Source organism: Pinus tabuliformis, chromosome 2_2, assembly GCF_031772625.1.
Source record: "Pinus tabuliformis cultivar Carrire ecotype Pingquan chromosome 2_2, CPIR1, whole genome shotgun sequence".
NCBI lineage: Eukaryota > Viridiplantae > Streptophyta > Pinopsida > Pinales > Pinaceae > Pinus > Pinus tabuliformis.
The window spans coordinates 777,481,211-777,507,547 of record NC_142300.1 but is presented as its reverse complement, the minus strand read 5'-3'; the positions used below and the strand labels follow the sequence as shown (position 1 = coordinate 777,507,547).

Here is a 26,337-nt window from a genome sequence, read left to right as displayed (position 1 = left end):
ATCATTGAAAGAGTGAATTATATTGGCCCATAATTGTTATTTGGTCTGTCTAAGGGGTTCCTTCAACGTAAGTTCCTTCTCCAGGATTTTTATTCTTTCATTCATCCTGGTTGCTTTCTGCACTTCTTCCTTGTGCATGACTTGGGAAAGCTTGTAGTCAGTTTCCAAACTGGTCACCTTCTCCTTAATCTTTTTCATTTCATTGGTCTAAATGGACATGTCTTCCATTTCCTTGGCCAATTTGCTTCCCTCATCACATGTAGACCCTGTTGTGGTAGACCTTGTTGCTGATGTAGACGGTGCCGATGCTGGCAGTGTTGTGGCCATTGCATCTGTAGGAGCTAAGGATGCTACCAAAGTGGAAGGTATTGTAGTGGTTACTGTTGGAATAACAGTGGGAGGGGCATCCTCAAGACTAGCTTGTTTTTGCTGAATCAAGCTATCCAACTCTTTTTCCATCTCCTTTAATTGATCATTTAGTTGTAGCACTAGGTCCATCATCTCTTCATGATTGGTTTGGCTCTCCAAGACCTCTTTAGTTTGTGGGTGTTCTAAATGAGGCAGCTTTAGCTATTTCTTGAGAGATGTTATATCCTCATTCTTCTTTTTGATCAACTTCTCAGCAGCCTTAATGTTAGTCGAATCATGGCCCAACTCAATGACCAAGTCCTCCAATGACTTGATCCTATTATCTTTGGCCTATGAGGAGGCCTTCTCCAATTTATATTGGGTTGTGATGTTATCCAATGAACCCTGCATCCTGTGTGCAGCCATGGCCTTTCCTATAAGGGTTGATTAAATCATCTCTCCATCCTATTATGAAACTCTATTTGGTCAATGGCATGAACATCCCTGGCCAATACCTCAAAATCAGTCTTTCTGTAATCACCTAAGGTCTTTGGCTACTAGGGAGTTGGCTGCATGAATGAGACCTGCATATTTCTTGCTTTGATGTCAAAAGATGACATCAACCTGCTCTAGTTGGCTAGTGTATGTTTGAAGTATTAGGTATATGTCTCGGCCTTTAACTTCTCATTCCTCACCTTTATTTCCTTGTACCTGTCTTTGATGTCCTTTTCTCTATCAGCTGGTCTAGTGAAAGAGGAAACCTCAACACTTAGTTGTCTCTCAATCATTTGAGTGTTATAGATTGATTTTTGTTGAATCTCTCCTTAAGCAGCTATGTCTTTGCTTCTTTGCTCCATTATTTCAGTGTCAATTATTTCCAATGTTGTCCTCCTGTTAAGACACAGGATTCAACTTGGGCCTTTTCCTAAGTTCGAAGTATTCATCTGTAGTCTCCATGGAAAGACTCGAACCATCCTCCCTGTTTCTTTTTGTTTTTGTATCCTCATTAGCTAGGGTCTGTAAAACAAGAGGATTACTCATTGGTTCCCCTAATTCTGGAACCTGCATTAAAGAACTCTGGTCAATTTTCTTTTCCACATCAATTAGTGTGTTTTCAACATCCAATATTGTGCTCTCCATGCCAATCAGTGTATCTGCCAACCACCCAGATTGGATGGAAATGTTGGCATTATGATACAATTATTTTCCTTGATGGAAACTCTACAAGTCAACTTAGTTTTGATGAGAGGCTAACAGGAATATTCATAGGCAATAGGGCAGTGGTACAGAGGATCAGGAAGATGGAACTAAGGTCTATTGATTAGAATAAAGAGCTTTAAGGAAGAAGATGACGTAAGAGCAATTTAAGAGATACACACAAGTTCATTTAGTCCAAGCAGCGTATACATGCAAGTACTCAGAACAGAAATAGGGTATAACGTACACATGCACTCCCATAGAAGGCAAAGCGCGTACATGTTGAAAACCATGGTTTTTTTCTGAGGTATTTTGTACAAGGTATCTTTGGACCATGATATTGACCCTAGGTATTTAGTCCGAAGTATTCGATCCATGGTATTGGTCCTAAGTGGATTCGGTGCACTGTATTGAGAAAGGCCAAAAACTATATAAAGAAGAAAGGATTATAAGACCAGATGTGCAAGTGAATAATATTCTAAGGAATACTTCTATCTGAAGTATATTTTATGTTGCAACGTTATGTATGGGACTAGAACTGAAATATATATGTGCACCTTGAGTTCAATATTGGATTAGGATCATGAGACCTGAAATGACTTATTCTTGAATGATTAGATATTGATTGAGGCTGGATCTGATGTTTTGCATCTGTTTTATTCGTTATCTAGCATGATCCGGGGTTGTCTGAAGTCTAGAATTGCAACAAAGTTCTAAGTCAATATTTGTAGATCTGTACGCAGGTTCATCTCAGCAAAAAAGCATATACACACAGGTTTTGTGCTTTCAAGTAGCGTATACAAAATAAAGGCTTGATGTTTAGAGATAGCTGATCTATCAGATCACCATTGCCGATTTATTGCTACTGTTATTTTACTATTGTCTGTCAATGAAGTCTTCTTAGATCTGAATGTAAATCTAAATGCATAAGGAGGTTGACATTTGATTGATCGTATAAGTGAGGTAGAAGTGTTTTTTGTTGCCTGCCTATGTAAAGCTCTATAAGTTGATAGTAGATATTCAGTACACTACCAGTTAGTATAGTTTGTGATTCAGAGATTTTATGATTCAGAATCTTTAGAGGTAAACGCAAGTTAAAGGAAGTAGTGTATACACGCAGGCTTTTTCATTGAAGTACCGTATACAGTCTGAGACATGAATTTTTGAGGTTTCAGTTGGTTCTGAATGTTGATACAGGTTTCTAGGTTCAACAAACTCTTATGATGACAGTGATATGATTCTTCAAATTAATTGCATGTTGGTTGATGAAGTTTGAGTTTCTAAATTTACGGTGGGTTATTGATGAGTCAAGGTCTTCATATGTCTTGATATGTGCCAGGAGCATCTAGTCTGAAAATTCATGAAACGTGGTTCCTAGTGGAAGAGTGGATTCTTCTATAGGCTAGCACCTACGTACTAGTAAACATATTGGCTAGTGCAATAGCTAGGGGTTTGTAGCCCCCTTCCAGTAGAAGTTGGAGAATGAGAGAAGGCTGTAACCTTCTCTAGGTAGAAGCCTACATACTAGTATGAGTCGGCACCAGTACAAGATTGTAAGCAAATTTTCTTATTGTTAAAAGAAGACAGAGACAACAGCAGCAGGTGGTTTTCACCCACATTAGGTTTCCACCTTAAATCTTGGTGTTCATGTGTGTTTCTTATGTGTAATAATTTATTATGTTTATACTGCACATGGTTACTATTTAATGATTGATGAAGTATTGATGCACTAACTAAAGATCAACATATGATGAATTAACTGAATCATAGGTTTACTACATAAATGTCGGTTGCCTTAAAGACAGTTGCGTGTAAACGCTAGTTACCCTCTCTGAAGTAGCATATATAGATTTGATTATGAAAGAGAAAAATTCTTGATCTGATAATATTGATTCACCCCCGTCTCAGTGTTATTTCCAACAATTGGTATTAGAGAAAGTCTTTTAGAAGAAGCTTGATCGCTTGAAGGAAGATCCATCAAGATGAATAATCACTAAAGCATGGGATCCATCAGACTGTCAATCTTCGATGGGAGAAACTTTGTTTACTGGAAAATAATAAACACAACCTATCTACAATCTCTTGGAACAAATGTCTTGGAAATTGTGGAAGGAGGATATAAATTTCCAACAATAGTTCCTACAGACTAAGCAGGTAAAAAGCAATATGAAACCAATGCCAAAGCTATCAACACTTTATTGGAAAGTTTGTCACAATCAGAATTTTTCAAAGTCATGTTACATAGCATTCTATTTTTGTTAGTTTGGCATTGATATCTCGCAGTAGTAATAGGGATGTAGTTCAACAGGCCACTCTGTGATTACAATTTCTGCAACGGAAATCTCACTGGAGTTTTGTAATGGTTCTTTTTGCAGATATATCGTCACGCAGAAGAAACGATGGAGATGACAAACATATATCATCCACTGAGAACAAAGATGAGATTCCAATTAAAGAAGATTTCGATGACTAGTCCTTGATCCAGCAGGTGGCTCTCACTGTGCCTACAACGGACTATCCATCCATTCCCATCCTAACTTTCAGAATGTGGGTTCTCGGAATTATGTCTTGCTTTCTCCTATCGTTTCTAAATCAGTTATTTTGGTATAGAACGGAACCGCTCACGATTAGTGCAATCGCTGCTCATATTGCAGTCCTTCCACTTGGCCGGCTGATGGCAGCAACCATAACGAAGAAAAAGTTCTTTGCAGGCAGCAAATGGGAATTCTCACTGAATCCAGCGCCATTCAATAGGAAGGAGCATGTTCTCATCATAATCTTTGCGAATGCAGGGGTAGGAACTGTATAAGCAATTCACATTGTTACTGTTGTCAAAATTTTCTACAAGAAGAACCTAAGCTTTTTCGTTTCTTTACTCGTTTGCATGACAACCCAGGTTAGGTTTTGGCCGTTTGTGCTCGAATTTTCTTCCAAGGTTCGTTAAATTCCCTGATTCTTGCTGTCTTCAATATTTCTTACCATTTTAGATATGCAGATATTGGTGTTTGGATGGGCAGGGGTCTTCAAAAAATATCTAGTGGAACCTGCTGCTATGTGGTGGCCTGCAAAACTTGTTCAGGTTTCTCTGTTCAGGCAAGGACTTTCATTTCATATGATTAGATGAAAATATGGATTCTCAAAATATGTTTGATGAGTTGGTGTCGTTTCTCGAAGGTATACTAGCCTTCTTCAATCTAACGAAAAGCGTAATTCAGTTTCAATTTTGTTGATTGCAGAGCTCTTCATGAAAAGGAAGAGAGGCTCAAAGGAGGCTTTCCACGAAACTAGTTTTTCATGATAGTCCTTACGTGTAGTTTCTCTTATTATGTAATTCCTGGCTATCTGTTTCCCATGGCGACATCCCTGTCATGGATCTGCTGGGCCTTTCTAGATTCTATCATTGCACAACAATTGGGTTCAGGAATGCATGACCTAGGCATCGGTGCCATAGCAATAGATTGGTCTACCATTTCTTCTTACCTGGGAAGCCCTCTTGCCAGTCCTTGGTTTGCAATAGCCAACATGGCAGTCGGCTATTTTCTTGTAATGTATGTGATAATGCCATTAACATACTGGTTCAACTTGCATAATGCAAAAACATTCCCAATATTTTCTAGAACTCTGTTCAACTCCGCTGGCGAACCTTACAACGTCTCTGGAATCATTGATTCAAAATTCCATCTGGACAAGAAGGCTTATGAGAAGTATGGACCAATACATCTTACCACATTATTTGCTTTTACGTAGGGCGTTGGGTTCGCTGCATTGAGTGCAACAGTGGTTCATGTCCTCCTGTTTCATGGAAAGTATGTTATCAGTTCCTGAGTTCATCAAAATTCCATCGATGCAAAAGCGTTAAGAACGACAATAAAGGGTTATAATTTGTTGCAGGGAAATTTGGCATCTTACCCTGTCTGCTCTCAACGATCGAGGAGTGGATGTGCATACCAGACTAATGAGAAAATACAAGCAAGTGCCAGAATTATGGTTCGCTGGAATTCTCGCCGGCACTATGGCTTCAGCTATTTTTCCATGCGAATATTACAATGAACAACTTCAATTGCGATGGTGGGGAGTAATACTGGCATGTGGAATTGGTTATATTAATCCAGGCAAACCGGTTGCAAACGTTTGCTTCAAAATGTACGGATATATAAGCATGGGGCAAGCCTTTTCATTCTGGGCGGATTTTAAGTTGGGTCATTATATGAAAATCCCTCCTAGGGCAATGTTCTGGCCACAGATATTTAACGCAAAACTATTCAATATTGCATTAGACATACCATGTCAGATAGGGAGTTAGAGTTCCAACAATCTAAAATTAGCATTTTTGTGGGGAAGAGTTCCAACAATCTAAAATTAGCATTTTTGTGGGGAAGAAATCATCTAGAGCAGTGATCAAATTTCAAGGAGAGTTCCAACCATCTAAAACTAGCATTTGCATCTGATGTTGCAAAGGAAACGTCGTAAGGCATAGAGTGTGGAAGAATAGGGACATATGAATGGGCATTGTTGAAAGCAAGGGTGGATGATAATGAGTTGCAATTGAAATTGTTAATTATGTGTACGCTGAATATAGATATTTTGTAAATAATAGTGTGTAGAAGAATAGTGACATGTCAATGGACATTGTTGAAAGCAAGGGAGGATGATATTGAGTTACACTTGAAACTATTAGTTATGTGTGTTTTGGATATGGATAAGTAATAGTAGTGTGTGGAAGAATAGCAACATGTGAATGGACATTCTTGAAAGCAAGGGTGGATGATAATGAGTTATAGTTAATGTCATATAGAGGTTATCCATTATTCATGTAGCAGTTGTAGTTTATGTGAACATGTTTTTTTGTATTTGGAGATTTTGTTTTTCCATATGTTACATATTTAAGAATGAATTGTCACTTTTAAAGAGGGCACACAAGGTTGCTAGCTATCACAAAATATTCCACTGACTATAAATATGATTTTGTTTGTTGTATAATTCGATTTACCATCGTGCGAGTAAAAATTAAATGTCATTTTCCTACTGCGCGGTTCTGTCAACTAGGGGTTTCCAAAAATACAAGTGAATGCCATCAAAATCCTCACTGAAATCAAACTCTCCGTGAAATTTTCGTAAATATAGGGATGCACAAATTCCTTAACTTGCCAAAACTCTACTAAAGTGATATTTTTCACTACTAACTTCATATGAGATGTCATGGACTTTCTTTTGGATAAAACCTCGAATGTGTTTTTAATATCCCAATTCATGCTCTGTAATGCTTGCTTTTAAAGGCTTTAAATGCAAATTATGGTTCAAGCCACAACTTTATAAGGAACATATGCACAGAACATGCTTAGGACAACCAATGCAAATTATATCTGCATTATTTAGCAAATCCTGCTTAGCAAAAACACTTGTGACAGCTATCAAATTGCCAATTTGTCTATCTTCAACTAAACCCCTCTGACAATACTGAGATTTTCTAAGAAAGAAAAACTAGCATGAAATAACAAGTCGAAATATCATCGAAAATCTATACCTCTGATTGTATATGATGGATGAAATGTATCATAAAGATACACTTTTGTCAAAGATAATTAAAAATAATGCTACAAAGTAGCAACCGCAAGCTTAACTGACAACCTCTGCCCACTCATTTCCATTCAAAGCCCATGGTAGCAAGGCCTAAAGTGCCTACCAATAACAAAGTTGCTTCGATGAAATAAATTGTCACAGACCAAAAAATGCCACATATCATATACAGTAAATGTAAATGTGTCAGCTGAGAGACCCAATTACCTGATATTATAGATCAAGTCCTAACACAACTCCAAAAAAAGGCCACATATCATATACAGTAAATGTGTCAGCTGAGAGACCCAATTACCCAGTATTACAGATGAAGTCCTAACACAACTCCATTGTTCTACGAGCTGGGTAGAATGGGAATGGTCACTCCACCAAACTCTTTTTTCTTGATTACAATATATCCATTATAGTAAGTTTTATATTAAATTTAAAACATGTTAATTAAATTTTAATATGAAATTTTGATGGTTATGAAGATGAATCATTAATAATATGATTCCTTTCTAAAAAATTGTTTATAATTTTGTTAATATAAAAATGAAAAATTAATATAATAAATTGAATTAAACTGTTTTATTATTATTTTAATTTAATGTTTCGTTATGCATACTAAATCTTTTTTTCATATAGAACTAAATTTTAAATGTTTACTCATTTACAAATACTACAACACATACCCCTTTTTCGGATTGATGTTTATGAGTAGTAGGCCAAAACTTGCCAAATGCTTCAATTTCTTTTCCAAAATTTCAAAGATTCCTATTTGAAAACCCTTGTATATTAGTGTTTTATCCGAACAGGTTTCAAACATACTGGTTGTTGGGTTATAGAGATTTCTCTAAATTGCTACAAAGCAAGGAAGAAGTCAAAAGCGGATTGGTATTGAAACCATGACCGCAGCTCAAGGACTTGCATTCTTGTCCCTAAATAAGACACTGCAAATGACATATGAGGGTGAGTTTTATGAGGTACTCATATCAAAAGCCCAGCTCTCCACCATAGCAGACAAAGGGGGCATACCCTCATCTACACATACTGTAAAGCAAATGTAGCCACATTTTGAATATTGCTATAGGGGCTTAGAGCATACTATATTGCAGGCTGTAAAGACTCCACATTCAAAACAAAATGGAAAGATAAGATGAGAAAAATATTGGATCGTAAAGCAATAGAGAGTATAGTGGAAGCATGGGATCCTTATAGTTATTGTTGGTCCTCCTTAATCCTTGCTAGGATTGGTGGCTTAGGCAAGAAGAGTGATTTTGTAGGTATCATTTTCATTTTGTTGCTCCTATGGGGCTTTTTAGATTCAGAATTTGAAGGGGCCCAACATGCGAAAAGTGTTGTTTGGTGGCTTGGGCCTGTAACACATGAACTAGTACTTAGCTCCAAACAACTCAAGAGTGTACAAATTTCAGAGGACAAAGGACAAAAAGGAGTTACTATTAGAATTTAAAATACCCTCTTAACAAACACTACCTGGGATTTCTTGAAAATTTTAATTTACTAGGCTGTGCATTTCATCAAAAGATAAGAGCCTTAGTGTAAACGAAGGATTGAAACTAAAAAGTAATGAATTGTTATCATCTTTTTCCATTCTACCAGATTCAGAAAACATGCATGTACTAGTTCACTCTAAATGATGCATGATTTATTGCAGAGATGGTAAAAGACTCAATGCTCGTTTATTTTGATCTCACCGGAAATTCGCATTTTGAAGTCTTCTAAATCTATTAGAATAGTAACAATAGTACAAAATTATATCCTATTTTCAAGTGATCAGGAACTTTATGGCCCTAAAAGCTTTATTATGAGTAAAAGCTTCTGATTTTATTGTCTTCTAATAGTTTTGTGTGAACGAACTCCAAATTTCTTGCACCATTCCGACTTGAAGTAAATGCGCAGGTGGTATATGGTAGGTAGACAGAGTAAACCTGCAATTGTTTTGGAGAAATCTGTAGATCTTGTCAATCAGTAATCCTTCAAAAGGACTAGTGCTCTTATTAGTCTTCAATGTGATTTTTCCTAGAACATACACAACCCTTGTATTCTTTGCCAATTCAAGCTACTGCAATTCCTCATCTACGGAGTAGTTACTTTCTGCCACTGTATTTTTGCTTGCATAACTTCTGTCATGTGAGGAGGAATAAGTTCCTCTGAGCTTGAGATAGTCTTTTATGCTTTCAACAACCTGGTTGATAAATTCAGATCCTTCAATGTTTGGGGTATCTTTGTAACCATATTGGGCTACACATTTATATACACCCTTTGGCTCTAGTTTTCCAACCATAAATCTCTCCGACAAAAGCATTTTCTTGACTGGAATCATTCTTATGATGACAATAAAAAGAACTTCATGCAGAGACCCCACATTCTTTTCATAATGTTCAATAATCGGTGGTAAGCCAGAAATAAGGTCACTGCAGAAGAAACAAGTTCCTGGTACATGTGAATTCACTCGGATAACCAATCCATCCAAAAATTCTATGTTGAGTTTTCTTTGTGCTAAATATTTATACTTTTTCTGCCTTCCATAGTTCGAAGAGAACATTATGATCAGAAAACTAGGAAGGGACACCAACCTCCCTGTGGAAACTTATTCAATACAGATGATAGATAAACGCCTTCAAAGATAGCAAGAAAATAGAGTGAAGGGTAGTATAAGAAAAACATGTATGTTCGAAACCACAAGCATGACCAAGGTTACTATGCACATCGTAATGAACATAACCCAAACAACTGCAACCCCTGCACCACCAAATACCTAAAATTATCCTTGGAAACTCAAAAGAATCCATAAAAACTACCAAATTCTATTGTCAGATATAAATTTGGATATTCTTACCATGTGCATTACCAAGTTGTGTTCCATCCCAGAATCCTACGATAATTGCAATGTAGATAACCATGAGAACATAGTTAACTTCAGGTGAATAGATTTGACCCTCGTAATTTTGGGAGGTATGCACAATCTTTACTTGAGGGAAGCAGCTAAGAGCCATGGACTATTTTATGATTGAGAATGTTGTTGTAATCAATGCTTTACTGGCTACACTGGCTGCTAAAGTGGCAACAATGAACATTGACCAATACACAGGCTGTGGTATTTCTTTGTAAAATGTAGAGCTTATGTCCCCTAGGTTTTTTATCAAATAAGCCACTTGTCTCGTATATGTGTTAAGTAGAGATGGGTAAACCAACACACAGAAAGCAGGCTGCAACAAAAAACCCAAATTTCTCATTATGTTACTAAAACTTAAGGAGGATGAAGCACGCAAGTATGATGAAATACTAAAAATTATGTCCTTGACATATAGCTTGGACCTGGATTGATTTCCTGTTGAAAAGGCCCAAGTCTGCAAACATGGCCTTGGCACCTGGATCCAATCAAAACAAAGAACTGATGTTAGTGTTTCTATTTGTATAGCTTTAGCATAAATAATTGGGATGAAGTTATGAATTGTGTTTGAGAAAATCATTGGTATGGATTTATCAATTGAGTTAGAAAACAGTTCCAAGTATACTATATGATAAAATGAGACACATATCATCAATCAATACCTGTTATACATAGGAGTACACCTCCAAGCATCACCCATCCTTATTAGTGATATTCATGAAAGTAACAATATATATAATATGGGTTGAATGCCTTGAATGCTCCAGGATTATATTTCACAATATTATACTGTCCTATCATGATGTTGGTCACGAACTAGGCAATCATTATGGGTGAGAACATGAAGCTAACTTTACTTGTACCAAGTTTTTGAAAAAGGAACAGTAGTAACAGGTTAAAAATGACACGAGTACAACAATGCATGCATGAGTTAACATACGAAAACATAAATTATGTCAGGAAGTGGGATGCCATAATTCACATTATACACACAGATGATATCATGTTTATGATAGGGAGCTACATCCCTCCTTCAAAATAAACTAACCCATATTGAAAAATTTGATTACATCCCAATATACTCGTGGAAGCCAAGCTAATATTGTCTACTTCACATTCTTGTATCATCTTACCTTGGCTCATGTTACTGTTCCTTGACTGAATTCCTTGCATAGCTGAGAACACTGCAGGATTAAGAACTAATCTGTTGCAAATAGTGCTAAAAACACGAAGTTGGCTGCTTCTTTTTTTCAGATGAAAAAAGCGATATATTTATTTTGTATAGAAATTACATATGTTTCAAAGTCTGCATCTCATAGGAGCATATCAAAATTATATATCCAAGCTAATCAGCAAACATGCATAAAAATGAACCTTATATCCAGACTAGGATACATAAAAGATTTTCTATGCTAATTCTAGGTTGTTTGTTGTATCTAGATAAATCAGCATAGCATATTGTAGCATATGTTAGGCATACGTCTGTATTTCTAAACAAACATGAAGAGCAAGATGTAATGCAGAGTAGTTACTCCGAAATAAAAAAAGAGTATGTTCGGGTGTAGTTATCCTGGTAAAGGCATAATCTCGGTCTCCAACCAAGTCTCATCCATCTTAATCTCTATGTGGAGTCCATCCAGATATTCCATGATGTCGTTTTTGGAGAGGCAGTCCACTTCTACATTGAAGTCCTTGCTGTATGGTGGAGTATTGGAGAGGGTTCCAGAGAGTAGAGATCTGTTGTAGCCAACACTGAAGAGAGGATTTGTTGATGTTGGCATTCCCACAGACATAATCAATGATGACCTTTGAGTCCCCATAAATGTGGATAGTAGGAATATTAAGATAATGTATGAACTAGAGGAGTCCCCATAATACCATGGCCTCAGCCCTCATGTTGGAGCCCTTTCCTACCCCCTAGTGTACCAGATCTGTTAGCTCTGGCAAATATCGGATAATGAATCCACATCCACAATTGCTACACTGTGATGCTCTGCCAAAAAAGCTCGTAGGGAAGGAGATTTGCGGCCAAATTTGGGGTTTTTGTGTAGTTTATTGGAGTACCAGCATGTATTTCAGCCGAGATTGTGCTTTGAATTTTTTCCATCACCACTGCTTAGCTTTCACGGTACTCATTAAAAATAATATTGTTCCTCCACCTCCAGATCTCCCAAAGAACAATGGGTGGAATGAAGCCCCTAGTGCCATGCTACGAACTCCACCATTCAAGGCACTCTGGAATATCAGACAACAGTGGGAGCTATAACCCAAATGAGACATCCAAGGTATTCCAAATTTTTGTAACCTTGGGGTAGCTTATGAACATATGCAAATTGTCTTTTAGAGGGGGCGATGGGGTCGACGTATGAGTAGATAACGCAAGTGGGCCCTTGTGGCCCGGGACAAACTCTTCCTTCCCAAATCTTGGGGAAGCCTTATGTTTGAGACTCTGAAACTTTCAGTAAGGATGTTATGGGTGCCAAATTGTGGTGGTGTTGGATTGAAAAGCGCCAATATCTCTAGAAAATTTTATGGCATGAAAAATGCATACCTCACCACTCTCTAATCCAAAAAATAAAGTTGGATTGCTGAAAATAACAAATCTCTCATACAGACCCATAGCTTTTGGGAAATATGCACGCACTTGTGGCAGGATTCATGAAAACAAATGCCTAAATTAGACCAGCAAGAGCATCTCAATGATCTAAAAATATTCTTGGTAGGCAATGGTTACATGCAAGTAAATCAGCATTGTTGGCCTCAACACAGAAGATCTTCGTGGTGTGCTCAGAAAACAATATATGACTGGCCCTCGGGAATCCCCTCATGGTTATGGCAAACACTACAATGTCATCTTGAGCAATGTCTTATCCTAATCGCGGATGGCATTGACACACTATGTTGGGGTTATCAATCAAAGGGCATATTCACTATGATGGAAGCGTACTCCTTGGGCACTAATACCATCTATGGCCCCAATGCTAACATGTGGCCCAAGATTTCTCACTTCCTATGGCTATTGGCTTGGAAGATAGCCGTGACTTGGGATAAAATCATAAAAAGGGACTACGAAGGATCCTCTATTTTCTATATGTGTAGAGCTAGTCCCGAAAGTGTTGAGCATTTGTTTATTGATTGTTCATTTGTGGATCAATTTTGGACAAAATTATATTCCTACTTAAGGAAGTAGGAAGATAGACACAACTCACTTTTGGAAACAATCTCAGCTTGGAAGCCCTTCGCTTTCGAAAGCGAAATCCTTAACAAAGCATGGTCTCTCTTCCCTTGATTCATATTTTGGTTGATTTGGAAAGAAAGAAATAGCCAAATTTTCAAGTAATGTCCATCCTCTTCTGATTCTGTTTGGTATAATGTATCATTTAGTGTAATAGAGACCACCCTCCTCTCCTCGTGGACTGGCAACAGCTAGTAGATTTCTCCATCTAAAGCACCATTGTATTCTACATTTTAATTTTTCAACCAACATCCACCCACCCAACCTCTCTCTCCCCTCATCCCCACCTTCCCCCCTTACTTGGTCCCTTTTTCTTCTCTGCTTTATCAAATACAAATTCAAAAGTGCATCCAAAGTCAACCCAGGACAAACAAGTTATGGAGGCATCCTTAGGGATGACAAGGGCAATCTATTATTTGTGGTTGTCGGCATTTTAGGCCACCCCACCAATAATGTAGTTGAATTCTATGCAGAGGAAGTGGGATTGTAAATTGACAACCAGCAGGTTTTCAATAGGATCATGGTGGAAGGAGACTATGTTAGTCATCTCCACCATCAAGAAAACTTTATCGAACACTTCTATTGAAAAGCTACCCAAACATTTGTGCCTGGAGAATTTCCTTCACAACAAAGCCATTCTTCTAGCTTCCAATAGCTTTGTCATTCTCCTTCATGTTTTTCTCTCTAATAATAAACCTGCTAAGAATTTACCCAACTTAGCATGCTCACAAAACAAGCTTCAGCTTTCTAGACCCAAGTCAACCATCACCTCCTCCCCATCAATCTCCCCATGCAACTCCATGGTTCTTTCAAACCTCTCCACCTACGCTCCTTCAGATACTTCTGACCCCCCCATCGGGTTGCCCCGCCTAAAGACCTTACAACACCCATTGGTTTGTCTACTACAATATGGTTGGCATTGGTTTCTTTGTGTCTCACAACACTTCCATCATTTTTTAATGAAGTCTCTTTTAGCACTTATATACTTTCAGCAGGGTCACAACAACCTAGTTTCTCAATTGTTTTTTATTATACTTTATGTTCTAATGACTTTGGTCATACTCTTATCTATACAATATGTACGTAATTTCTTAGATTTGTAGTCTCTTGGATTTGTAGTCTACATTTTCGTTACTAGTCTAGTTTCTCTAATAATAAATCGTAGTAAAAATAATTTTAACCATATTATATATTTTTTTATTTTAATGTCGATGAAAACGATTTGGTTAAGATTAGAAAATGCTGGCTGATGCCATTAATGGTCAATACCATCCACCCACATCTTAAAATCTATGTGATGAGCAAGCCAACGAGAAGATGATCTGGTCGTCTGAATCTTTCCTGCCTTTCCAAGGAAATGTCACCGGCTTCATCGTGGTGTAAGGAGACACAATGTTAATTCTGTACCAAAAAAATTCATCCTTTTAATACACATTTGCCTACTCAGTCATCTAAATTTACACTAAATATAATTATCGTAATTGATTTAAATGCTGGATTTGCTATTCAATCTTCTGAATATACATCATTTTTAAAATGATATAAAGTTTATTTACCTCACCGTTTTCTTTTGGAGGAAGCGTTGCACACATAATTTCGGGGTAATTTCCAGGCCTGCTCGCGAAAAAAGTTAAAAAAATAATGTTAAAAACACAATTTTCAATCTTGAAAACCTTTCTATACTTTTTACTTTCTGTCAAATAGTATGAATTTATGAACCACATTTGTCGATATAAAATATTTCACGATCCGCGTCTTACCCACGGAAAGTCTTTCAGGCTGATCTTCGTTTTGAGCATTCGATGCAGGCTTATGATGCAGCGGTTTCAATATCTGTTGGATTTTGCGGATATTAATCTGAGGTCTTCATGTCTTCCTTGAACTTATAGAGCCGGCAAGCCTAATAATGGCTTCTGCCTGCCACGAAAATGACGAAATAAACCTACGAATAAATTAAAGAACGCGAAGAGGACTAAAGACGAAAATGTTTCGTCAAAAATATATACGAAATTTGTTGTGAATGTATTAAATTTGTTGTTGAGATCAATATAATACCTTCTCAGCCGGCACATTGTAAACATTCACGATTCCTTTATAAAAAATAACAAATTGACCTGTGGACTGCTGCTCGGGGGTTTTTACTGGAACTGATCTGCTTAAAATAGTGCAAAAAACACAAAGTTAGCCTTATCATACATTTAAGCTTGCTCAACTATCAAGAATTAGTAAATATATCAAATTACAAATGTCTGGAGATGAAAATACCTCGAAACCGGATCAGTTTGGCTGATTGCAAAGGGCATAATAATGTTTCTTTCTGCAACTCTATTTGAACTAAAGCCGGTGCATACGAGAAATAATTCCATCAATTCCGCGTGACTGGATGCCTCAGAGCGTCCACTAAATCCCTTGGCCCGATGATTAACATGAGCCAAATCGCCTTGCTTGTCATCTGAAAGCTTGATTGACGAAAGCACCTTTTGCATCATCTCCGGTTTTATCCGTGACAGATCTTGCACTGTTACATTCATCAAAATAAATACGAAATCAGCCAAAACATTCTGCTAAAACAAGAATAGTTTCATAAGTTAGTGCTCCATCACATGAACACCCTCGTGGCAGTCCGTCCATCCCAAACATTTCAATTTTTCGAGCAGGAGTGCTAAGTTTGAGGGTTTCAACTGTTGATAATCTTGCAACTGATCCAACTTGAAATCAATTTCATAAGTTAGTGCCCCATCACATTCTATCAAGAAACAAGAACCACCAGTTACAACCACCCGCATCTAGCCTACGCAAGTTTCTAGCTAGTCACAACTCTCACATGTAAATCAACGGATGATTATAATTCAATCGTCTAACTAAATATCGAATGGTGTACAGTGAAGACGGGTAGAAAGTAGGGGAGTTCGTCTCAGAGGGAAATGCCTTACGGCGTAATTAGCACTTTCGTGGGGAAGAAATCGTCGTGATCAAATTCGAAGGATGATTCTTAATTTAATTTGGAAGGGCATATATCTATCTAATACTCTAGAGATAAAAAGTTATAAAAAAAAATTGTGCTTCTAGTGACAAGTTTATATTAAATAAATTTTTCACAAAAAAAATTACAAAAATGAAATACTGTATTCTAAATCAACCCTATTAATCAGTGATTTGTCTTTTTGTATTGAACATACCCAATTTATAGTATCCATTAAATTCTTGATTACACCATGTCCCTTTACCCTTAATCCATTACCCTTTAAAGAGCAAGAGATAATTAAGCATAGAATAATTCCTACTAATGTGAGCACAACTTAACAAAGGCTATAGTTTGTAAGCAATGCAATAGCTATCGTGATAAATTGTTGTAAATTATAGTGTTTGAAAAATAAATATAAATATATCCATTTCCATAAAATAGAAAATAAATACAAAAGCATAAGAACTTTTACCATTAGAATATATTACAAGAGATTCATTTTATTTTAACAATTCCACCAAAGGCTTTTACCATTAAATATATTATGTGATATTCTTTTTATTTAAAACATTCCTTTTATTTTACCATTCCAATAAAAACCTTTACCATTGTTTGATGTTCCATTTATTTCATCAATTCTATACTTTGACCATGATATGGCCAGTTACCTGGATGAAAGACAAAAAATCTTTATTTATAGATGGAGTCTTCATTTTTCTTGTTTCTGTTTTAGGGAACTTTTCACTGTCATATTTTTTATCTATCCAAAAGATTGTGCACTATCATAGAAAGAAACACATTATGAAGGAATAGAAAAGATATTTTCAACATTTAAATAGGAATAATTTTATTCCAAAGTTTATATGAATTTTTTAAGTCATACTCCATTTTGAGCCTTTGAAATTAAAGTATTTGGTGTAGGTATTATTGAAATTTATATCAAGCAAATGCCTTTTGTAATTCTTCAATTTTGGCCCTCTTTTAATGTGCACCAACTCAACCTCACTATAATTAAAATCCCATCAAATGCAGGCGTAATCTGGATTTGAAAATGGGTAATCAAAGTCACCAATGCTATTTATTCTAAATTTCTACATCAAAGTTTATTCCTACCATATTAAAATTATGGAAATTTCCCTGCCCATTATAAGTTTGAATTTCTACATCAAAGTCACCAATGCTATTTATTCTAAATTTCTACATCGAAGTTTATTCCTGCCATATTGAAATTATGGAAATTTCCCTGCCCATTATAAGTTTGAATTTCTACATCAAAGTTTATTCCTACCACATTGAAATTAAGGAAATTTCCCTACCCATTATAAGTTTTAACTCCACCCCAAAACAAACAAAAGGTTCCAGTTGAACTTCACTAACATTAAACACACATAAACCACCAACTTTCCAGCAAAATTTTCTTGCGTCCCTCAACCAAAAGCAAATGTGTACCATTGCATAGTGAAATTTAATGAACTTGACTATAATTATTCCCTGCCCATTATAAGTTTGAATTTCTACATCAAAGTATATTCCTACCATATTGAAATTAATGAAATTTCCCGATCCATTATAAGTTTTAACTCCACCACAAAACAAACAAAAGGTTCAAGTTGAACTTCACTAACATTAAACACACATAAACCACCAACTTTCCAGCAAAATTTTCTTTTGCGTCCCTCAACCAAAAGCAAATGTGTACCATTGCACAGTGAAATTTAATGAACTTGACTATGAATATTCCACTAGTAGATAAGTCCGAAAAGCCGCTTAAAAATGATTAACAACAATTTGGGGTGGCTTAGAAAAAATTTAGCCAAAGGTTTATGCAATTGGTTAGAATCCTAAGTCATTTGAAATATGTAATTTTATAGGGTTTTGCTATTTGAATTGTATTTTCCCAGATTCAAGTCAATTCAAAATTCCATATGAATGAAATAAATAACAATTTCATATTCATTTCAATATTCTAGTATCACCAAAATAAACTAGCCTTCCTCATGGCTAATATATAAAAAAATTAATATAAAAGAATGCACCAAGATAAATTAGCCTTCCTCATGGGTGAGCTCTCTTCTATTATATGAATCTCTTCCATTGTATGAATCAGCGAATTGAATTGTGAACATTGAAGAGTTCTAAAATGAAAGCGACTAAGCTTTTTTATCACAACAACTTTCGTGTAAATATTTCTTCGTATAAATATTTTTAGATTGATTAACAAAAAAAAAAAGAAATTGGACTCACTTTTGGGAATTAATCTAACAACCTCCCAGCTCCCTTACATTTATTTATTCGTTCAACAATCTACTGCGGCCAATCGTTCAACAATCTACTGCGGCCAAGTAGTTAATAGAGGAACAAGGTTGGACGCGCATCATTATGACTCTTGATGGTTATCCAAGAGTGTCCATGCTCCATTACATTGATGGTTGACTCTAGAATTTATAGGTTAAGTTGTCCAGGAACAAGGGGGACTGATGGTCAGCTTGGCTGCAGCCATTTTGTAAGTTAAATTTTCAGAAAGGAGTCGTCTAATGATGTTGAAGAATTGTCAGGATGGTCAAATATGGCCAGAATTTGAGTAAAAAAATTCAATTTTTTTTGTAAATATAATGTTTGAATCATGTTTTTGATGGTGGAAATGGATTCAGCACCATCAAAAACATCTGGGACACGTAAAATTTTGAAGTTTTACAACTATAACTTGGATTTACAAAAATCCTGACCAGATTTTCTCTCAATATGACCTGAATTTTCATAACTTTCCTGATAATTCCTCTAGCTAATTAGACTATGGCTTTCAGAAATGCCCAATGGATTGGCAACCCTTCTTAATATTACTTAAACCTTTTAAAACTTGTAAAATTGAAAATTAAATTTTTTTTCCACTATGATTTTAGGTTAAGCTGGCTGCGACGTGTTGAATTTTGAACACTCCATTATTGCTTCGCTGTAATTTTTAGTTCAATTTGCGTGCTGGAACTAATTTATCCCTATAATCTTTGTTGCAGTTTGTGGGCACAGTGATTTCAAGGATTGTGTACATAGGCACAGCGTGGTGGCTCATACATTCCATTGACAATATCTGCGACACTACTCTATTGCCCCCTGGCAGCCCATGGACTTGTCCATCAGATGGCGTTTTCTATGACGCTTCTGTAATATGGGGATTAGTTGGACCCAGAGGGATTTTTGGAAATCTAGGTGAATATGGAGCGATCAACTGGTTTTTCTTAGGAGGAGCAATAGCTCCAGTAATAGTATGGCTGTTTCACAAGGCAGTCCCTGACAAAGAGTGGATCAGACTAATTTATATGCCAGTTTGTTGGGGATTTTTCTGTCAAAATCCCAAAAACAAAATCACAGAACACAGAGACAATGCTCTATTTCAAACACAGGATCTTTGCACAGGGAAGCTTAAAAAATTTCTTTGAGCAGACAGAGATTTCACACACCACACATTTCTATTCATTAATAAAAGCAACTGCTGTTACAACCTTCTTCCTCTCTCTCAGAGGGATTCACTGAGAACATTTTAAAAAAAATTACTCAGTCTTCTCCTGAGATTTTACACTGCTATGTGTAAGAATCTCTTCTACATTCACTGCTGTAAAAACAAACTTCTACTACAGAAAAATTACTTTCACTGCTATGTGGAAATTACACGAATTTTCTTCACGTTGCTGCGTGGGTTACAATACATCGCACTGCTGTGCCTCACTCTTCAATTTCATTACTTCGCACTGCTGTGCATTACCATCTCTATCCTACAAACCCAGAAAAAACATTACATAATATATATGACAACAAAAGGACTTACATACGTTTTTCACTTACCATGCTTCTGTAAAAAAGAATTAAATGTTTTTAGCAGCCTTTACTCGTGCCCATACTCCCGCTGAAACAAAATTAAAAAATTTCATCAAAACTTACCAACCACAGTAAATTACATTTTTAGTTTTACTGACACTTACTGGCGGTAAAGAGAAACTTTTACTTCACGTAAAATTTCATTTAATGCTGGCCCATACTTCACCCTTTCACTTTAATTAGATCGCATCGCAAAATCCCATTTGGTCGGAACACAAAAATTTGAGCACACACATATGGTGCGATCTACGATATGCGATAGGATCGCATTGCATCATCATTCGTCATCGCAGCGCATGGGACAAGAAGTGGAGGGGGCAGCAATCTGCGATCTGCGATGGATCGCATCGCAAATAAACTTGCAGTGGAAATTATTATTTTAACACTCCCCTTTAATTTCAACTGCTGGGTTATCAATCATACCCAGACATTTCCTCAAAAATTCAAAGCTCTTCTGATCCAGAGGCTTGGTCAGAATATCTGCAACCTGTTCCTGAGTGCTGCAATGTTGTAGAACAATTTCTCCATTGTTCACCAATTCTCTGATGTAGTGAAACCTTGTATCAATGTGTTTCGTTTGCTTGTGAAACACAGAATTCTTAGACAATGCAATAGCTGAGCTATTGTCACAAAAAATCACTGTCGCTTTTGCCTGCTCTTGGCATAAGCTCCTCAACATTCTTCTCATCCAAACTACTTGACATGCTGCTGCTGTAGTTGCCACATACTCTGCTTCTGCTGTAGACAACGCCACAATTGGCTGTTTCTTGGAAGCCCATGAAATGGCTCCTGAACCCATATGAAAGACATAACCGGAAGTGCTTTTCCAATCATCCACACTTCCAGCCCAATCGCTATCGGTGTAGCCAACTAAATCTGAACTTTTTGAAAAAGTATACAAAATTCCAAATCTTTTTGTACCTTTGACATACCTCAGAATTCTTTTTACTGCTTGCCAATGTGCCTCTTTTGGCCTCTCCATGAATCTGGAAATCAAACTAACAGCAAACATTATGTCAGGCCTAGTTGCAGTTAAGTACATAAGGCTGCCAATTATGCTCTTCTACATGCTAGGATCAAAATCCTTGCTGCTGTCCTCTCTGCTGAGTTTTAATCCCATTACTGTGGGAGTGATCGCTGCTTTGCATTCTTGCATGTTAAATCTACTCAATACTTGATTTACATATCTTGCTTGTGAGATAAAAATTCCTTTTTCATTTTGATCTACTTCTATGCCTAAGAAGTATCTCAAGAAACCCATGTCAGTCATTTCAAATTCTTCTTTCATGACTGATTTAAAATTCTCAATGAGTTGATCATCATTACCTGTGAAAATAACATCATCAACATATAAAACAACAATTAAAATCTTACCATCCTTTTCTTTGATGTAGACTGTGGGTTCTCCCTCACATTTGTCAAATTTATTTCCCAGTAGATAGGAATCTATCCTACTGTACCACGCTCTTGGTGCTTGCTTCAGCCCATAAAGAGCTTTCTTCAATCTGCACACTTTGTGCTCTTCACCTTTCTTCTCATAGCCGAGAGGCTGTTCAATTTACACCTCTTCTTTTAACACTCCATTTAGGAATGCTGACTTCACGTCCATTTGGTAGACTTTCCATTTGTTTTGTGCTGCTATGGACAGCACTGCTCTCACGGTTTCCATTCTTGCAACCGGTGCGAAAGTTTCCTCATAATCTCTCCCATACTGCTGCTTGTACCCCTTGACAACAAGTCTTGCCTTGTGCCTTTCTATCTTGCCTTCAGCATTGCACTTGGTCTTATAGACCCATTTGACTCCAATGACTTCTTTACCTTTTGGTAACTCAACCAAATCCCATGTCTTGTTTCTTTCTATGGCATTCATCTCCCCATCCATAGCTTCTATCCATTTCTTATCTTTAATAGCATCTTCGAAATGAATAGGATCATCAACATGACAATACAAGGCAAATAAGGAATTCATTCCTTCATCATAAATCTCACTTAGATTTCTAAATTTCTTACCTCTTTCACTTGGTGTGCAAGTGCTTGAAGATGCACTTGAATTTCCTCCTTGTGGTGTGCTTGGAGAAGCACTCTCATTTATCCTCAATGGTGTCCCTTGCTGTCCTTGTGTTGACGTTGCTGTTTGGGGATATATTTTTTCCATCTCCTCTTCATCTTCATCATGAGACAAATAGTTCTTGACATTCACTGTTTTCTCTATGCTTCCATCCCAAGCTTCCTCTTCAATGAATTGAACATCCCTGCTGACAAAGAACTTCTTGGTAGATGGGATATACAACCTATAAGCTTTGGATTCCTCACTGTATCCAATGAAGATGCATTTCTCCCCTTTGCTGTCCAACTTCCTCCTTAGCTGATCAGGAATGTGTGCATAGGCCACACATCCAAAAATTTTCATGTGGGTGACTCCTTGCTTTCTCCCACTCCATGCTTCTTCCGGCACTTTGTTCATCACAGCTTTTGTAGGACACCTGTTCAAGATATATACAGCACAGTTTACGGCTTCAGCCCAATAATCATTTGGAAAATGCTTTGCCTTCAACATGCTCCTTGCCATATCCATAATGGTCCTATTCTTCCTTTCAACAACTCCATTTTGCTGTGGGGTGTACCTTGCTATGAATTGCTTGTGAATTCCATTTTCTTTGCAAAAAAATAAAAATTCTTTGGAGATATACTCACCTCCTCTGTCTGTCCTCAAGACTTTAATACGCAGCCCACTTTGATTTTCCACAAGTGCTTTGAAATTTCAAAATTTTTCAAACACTTCACTTTTATTCTTCAAGAAATAAACCCAAGTTTTTCTTGTAAGATCATCAATAAATGTTAGAAAATATTGGCTGCCTGCTAAAGATTGATTTTGCATTGGTCCACATAAATCTGAGTGGACAATCTCTAAGGGTGCTTTTGCCCTTATGCTTTTCCCGCTTGGAAAACTTTCTCTGTGTTGTTTTCCCAATATGCAGCCTTCACAAAGGCTATCCGGTTTCTCTATCAATGGTAATCCTTTCACCATTCCTTTTCTTCTTAACAAGTTTAGACCTCCAAAATTGAGATGTCCAAATCTCAAGTGCCACAACCAATTTTCATCTTTTGGTTCACTTTGGAGAGCCTCTTGGGTAACTGCTGCAATTACATTTTTGTTTTTCAAATCTGCCCTGATCCTGAGAGGGAACATCCTGTTCCTCGTCATCCTCACTTCAACAATGCATCGCTTGCTGGGTGGAATATCCATGATGGTGCATACATCATTTACAAAGAAAACATTGTACCCCTTATGGACAAGTTGTCCAATACTCAAGAGGTTACATCTCATTCCAGGAACGTAATAGACATCTGCTATGGTTTTCTTTTCACCTTGCTTTCTAAATATTTTAACTTCTCCTTTACCCATAACAGAAATTTTGCTATCAGTCCCAAGTGTGACTTGTGACTTCACACTTTGATCTAAAGCAGAAAACAAAGCTATGTTTCCTGTCATATGGTTACTGCAACCGGAGTCTAGAAACCATATCTCTTCACTATTTGTTTCAGCCATGTTACAAGCTAACAATACATTATCTTGGCTGACATTTTCTCTAGTAATATTTGCACTAGAGCTATTACTCACATCATGCTGCTTCTTTCTACATTCACTGGCATAATGCCCATATTTTTTACAATAATGACATTGGACATTGGATTTTTCATACCTTTGTCCTTGAGCATGATGTTGTCCTCTTTGTTGGCTGTTATCTTGGCCTTGGTTCTGATTTGGATGGCTGCCTCTTCCTTGTGCATTTGTTGTGTTGTTCCTTCCACCTCTGTTCTGGCTTCTGCCTCTTCCTCTCTTGTTTCCTCTGCCTTGACCTCTTCCTCTTCCAAGGACATATGGGTCTTGAAGGCTTGCTCCAGAGATGAGTTTTCATTTCTACTCAACCTCTGCTCATGTGTGATCAGTGATGCATGTAGCTCATCAACTGAAAAGTTTGAGAGATCCTTTGTCTCTTCTATGGTGGTGACAATCGCATCAAACTTTGAGGGTAAGACCCTCAATATTTTCTCCACAATCCTCCTATCTTCAAGGGTTTCTCCATGAGTCCTTATCTGTGTGACCAAACCAATTACTTGAGTGAAGAATGAGTCAATATTGTCTGACTCCTTCATGCACAAGTTCTCAAAATCTTTCCTCAGCAACTGTAGCTTTGCTGTCTTCACTGTCTCCATTCCTTGATAGGCTGTTTTAAGAGTTTGCCAAGCTTCTTTGGATGTCTTAGCTGCTGCTAACCTTGGAAACACGCTTCCATGCACTGCCTGATACAAGAAGAAGAGGGCTTTTGAGTCCTTCTTCTTGTGGCTCTTTAACAGATCCTTCTCTCCCTGAGTTAATGCATTAAACTCATTTTCATCTGCTGGTTGTTCAAAACCATCCTCAACTATTTCCCATAAGTCTTGGGAAGCAAACAAGGCTTTCATTGTTATTGCCCAATAGTCATAGTTTTTACCATCAATTAATGGGAGCTGCATACCCATGCTATTGTTGGTGCTGGTGCTAGCCATTCTTGCACTACTTGACTATGCTTCAAATACTTCACCTGGATCCTTTTGCCTGAGTCTTCACACTGCTGGAGAAGTTGCTGCAGTAAGAAACCTTCCTTCAGCTTCTTTGAACCCTTCAAAGAGCCTAGACTAGCTCCGATACCACTGTTGGGGATTTTTCTGTCAAAATCCCAAAAACAAAATCACAGAACACAGAGACAATGCTCTGTTTCAAACACGGGATCTTTGCACAGGGAAGCTTAAAAAATTTCTTTGAGCAGACAGAGATTTCACACACCACACATTTCTATTCATTAATAAAAGCAACTGCTGTTACAACCTTCTTCCTCTCTCTCAGAGGGATTCACCGAGAACATTTTAAAAAAAATTACTCAGTCTTCTCCTGAGATTTTACACTGTTGTGTGTAAGAATCTCTTCTACATTCACTGCTGTAAAAACAGACTTCTACTACAGAAAAATTACTTTCACTGTTATGTGGAAATTACACGAATTTTCTTCACGCTGCTGCGTGGGTTACAATACATCGCACTGCTATGCCTCACTCTTCAATTTCATTACTTCGCACTGCTGTGCATTACCATCTCTATCCTACAAACCCAGAAAAAACATTACATAATATATATGACAACAAAAGGACTTACATACGTTTTTCACTTACCATGCTTCCGTAAAAAGGAATTAAATGTTTTTAGTAGCCTTTACTCGTGCCCATACTCCCGCTGAAACAAAATTAAAAAATTTCATCAAAACTTACCAACCACAGTAAATTACATTTAATGTTTTACTGACACTTACTGGCGGTAAAGAGAATCTTTTACTTCACGTAAAATTTCATTTAATGCTGGCCCGTACTTCACCCTTTGACTTTAATTAGATTGCATCGCAAAATCCCATTTGGTCGGAACACAAAAATTTGAGCACACACATATGGTGTGATCTGCGATATGCGATAGGATCGCATCGCATCATCATTCGTCATCGCAGCGCATGGGACAAGAAGTGTAGGGGTCAGCGATCTGCGATCTGCGATGGATCGCATCGCAAATAAACTTGCAGTGAAAATTATTATTTTAACACAGTTCTCATTAGAGCCACGGGGACGATGCCCCCTGCAACAGCAGTGAATTATACAAGCTGGATACTCATGGGATTTGTTTTCAACTTCGTGCTCTACAGATATAAGAAAGACTGGTGGAAGCGTCGCAACTATGTGATCTTTGCAGCATTCGACGGAGGACTGGCGTTCATGGCAGTTCTTCTCTATTTCTGCTTGGGATATGAAAAAAATATTTAATTGAATTGGTGGGGAGAAAACGTAGATGGTTGTTCCTTCTTGTCGTGAACCACAGCTAAAGGCATTGACGTGCCTGGCTGCCCATAACCGAGGCTTTCCAGTAACTGAATTTTCCGTTGGTGGTACATGTTGTTACTCTGTAGTTAGATGTTCTGTTTTAATAGTTCCTACTCACCAGAAGGTACTAGTCTCGAAGCTGATTTCTTTTCTTCATTCCATTCTGTGTATTGGAAGAAGCCTCTAGATGTTTAAATAAACGAGGGAGGCTTATCGCTCTGCCTTCGTTATATATAATGACTTTTAATTTTGTATATTATATTTATAGTTTGATTTTTATGCATGCCATGGAAATCAGGATGCTTATTTTATATATAATATAAGAAGATGGTTTGTATTAAACAAA

The 26,337-nt window shown here is 37.1% G+C and overlaps 1 pseudogene; it reads left to right on the top strand.

The window, feature by feature from the left end:
• Window positions 1-211: 211 nt before the first annotated feature.
• Window positions 212-25,982, top strand: LOC149194996 (oligopeptide transporter 7-like; annotated as a pseudogene).
• The last annotated feature ends 355 nt before the right edge of the window (window positions 25,983-26,337 follow it).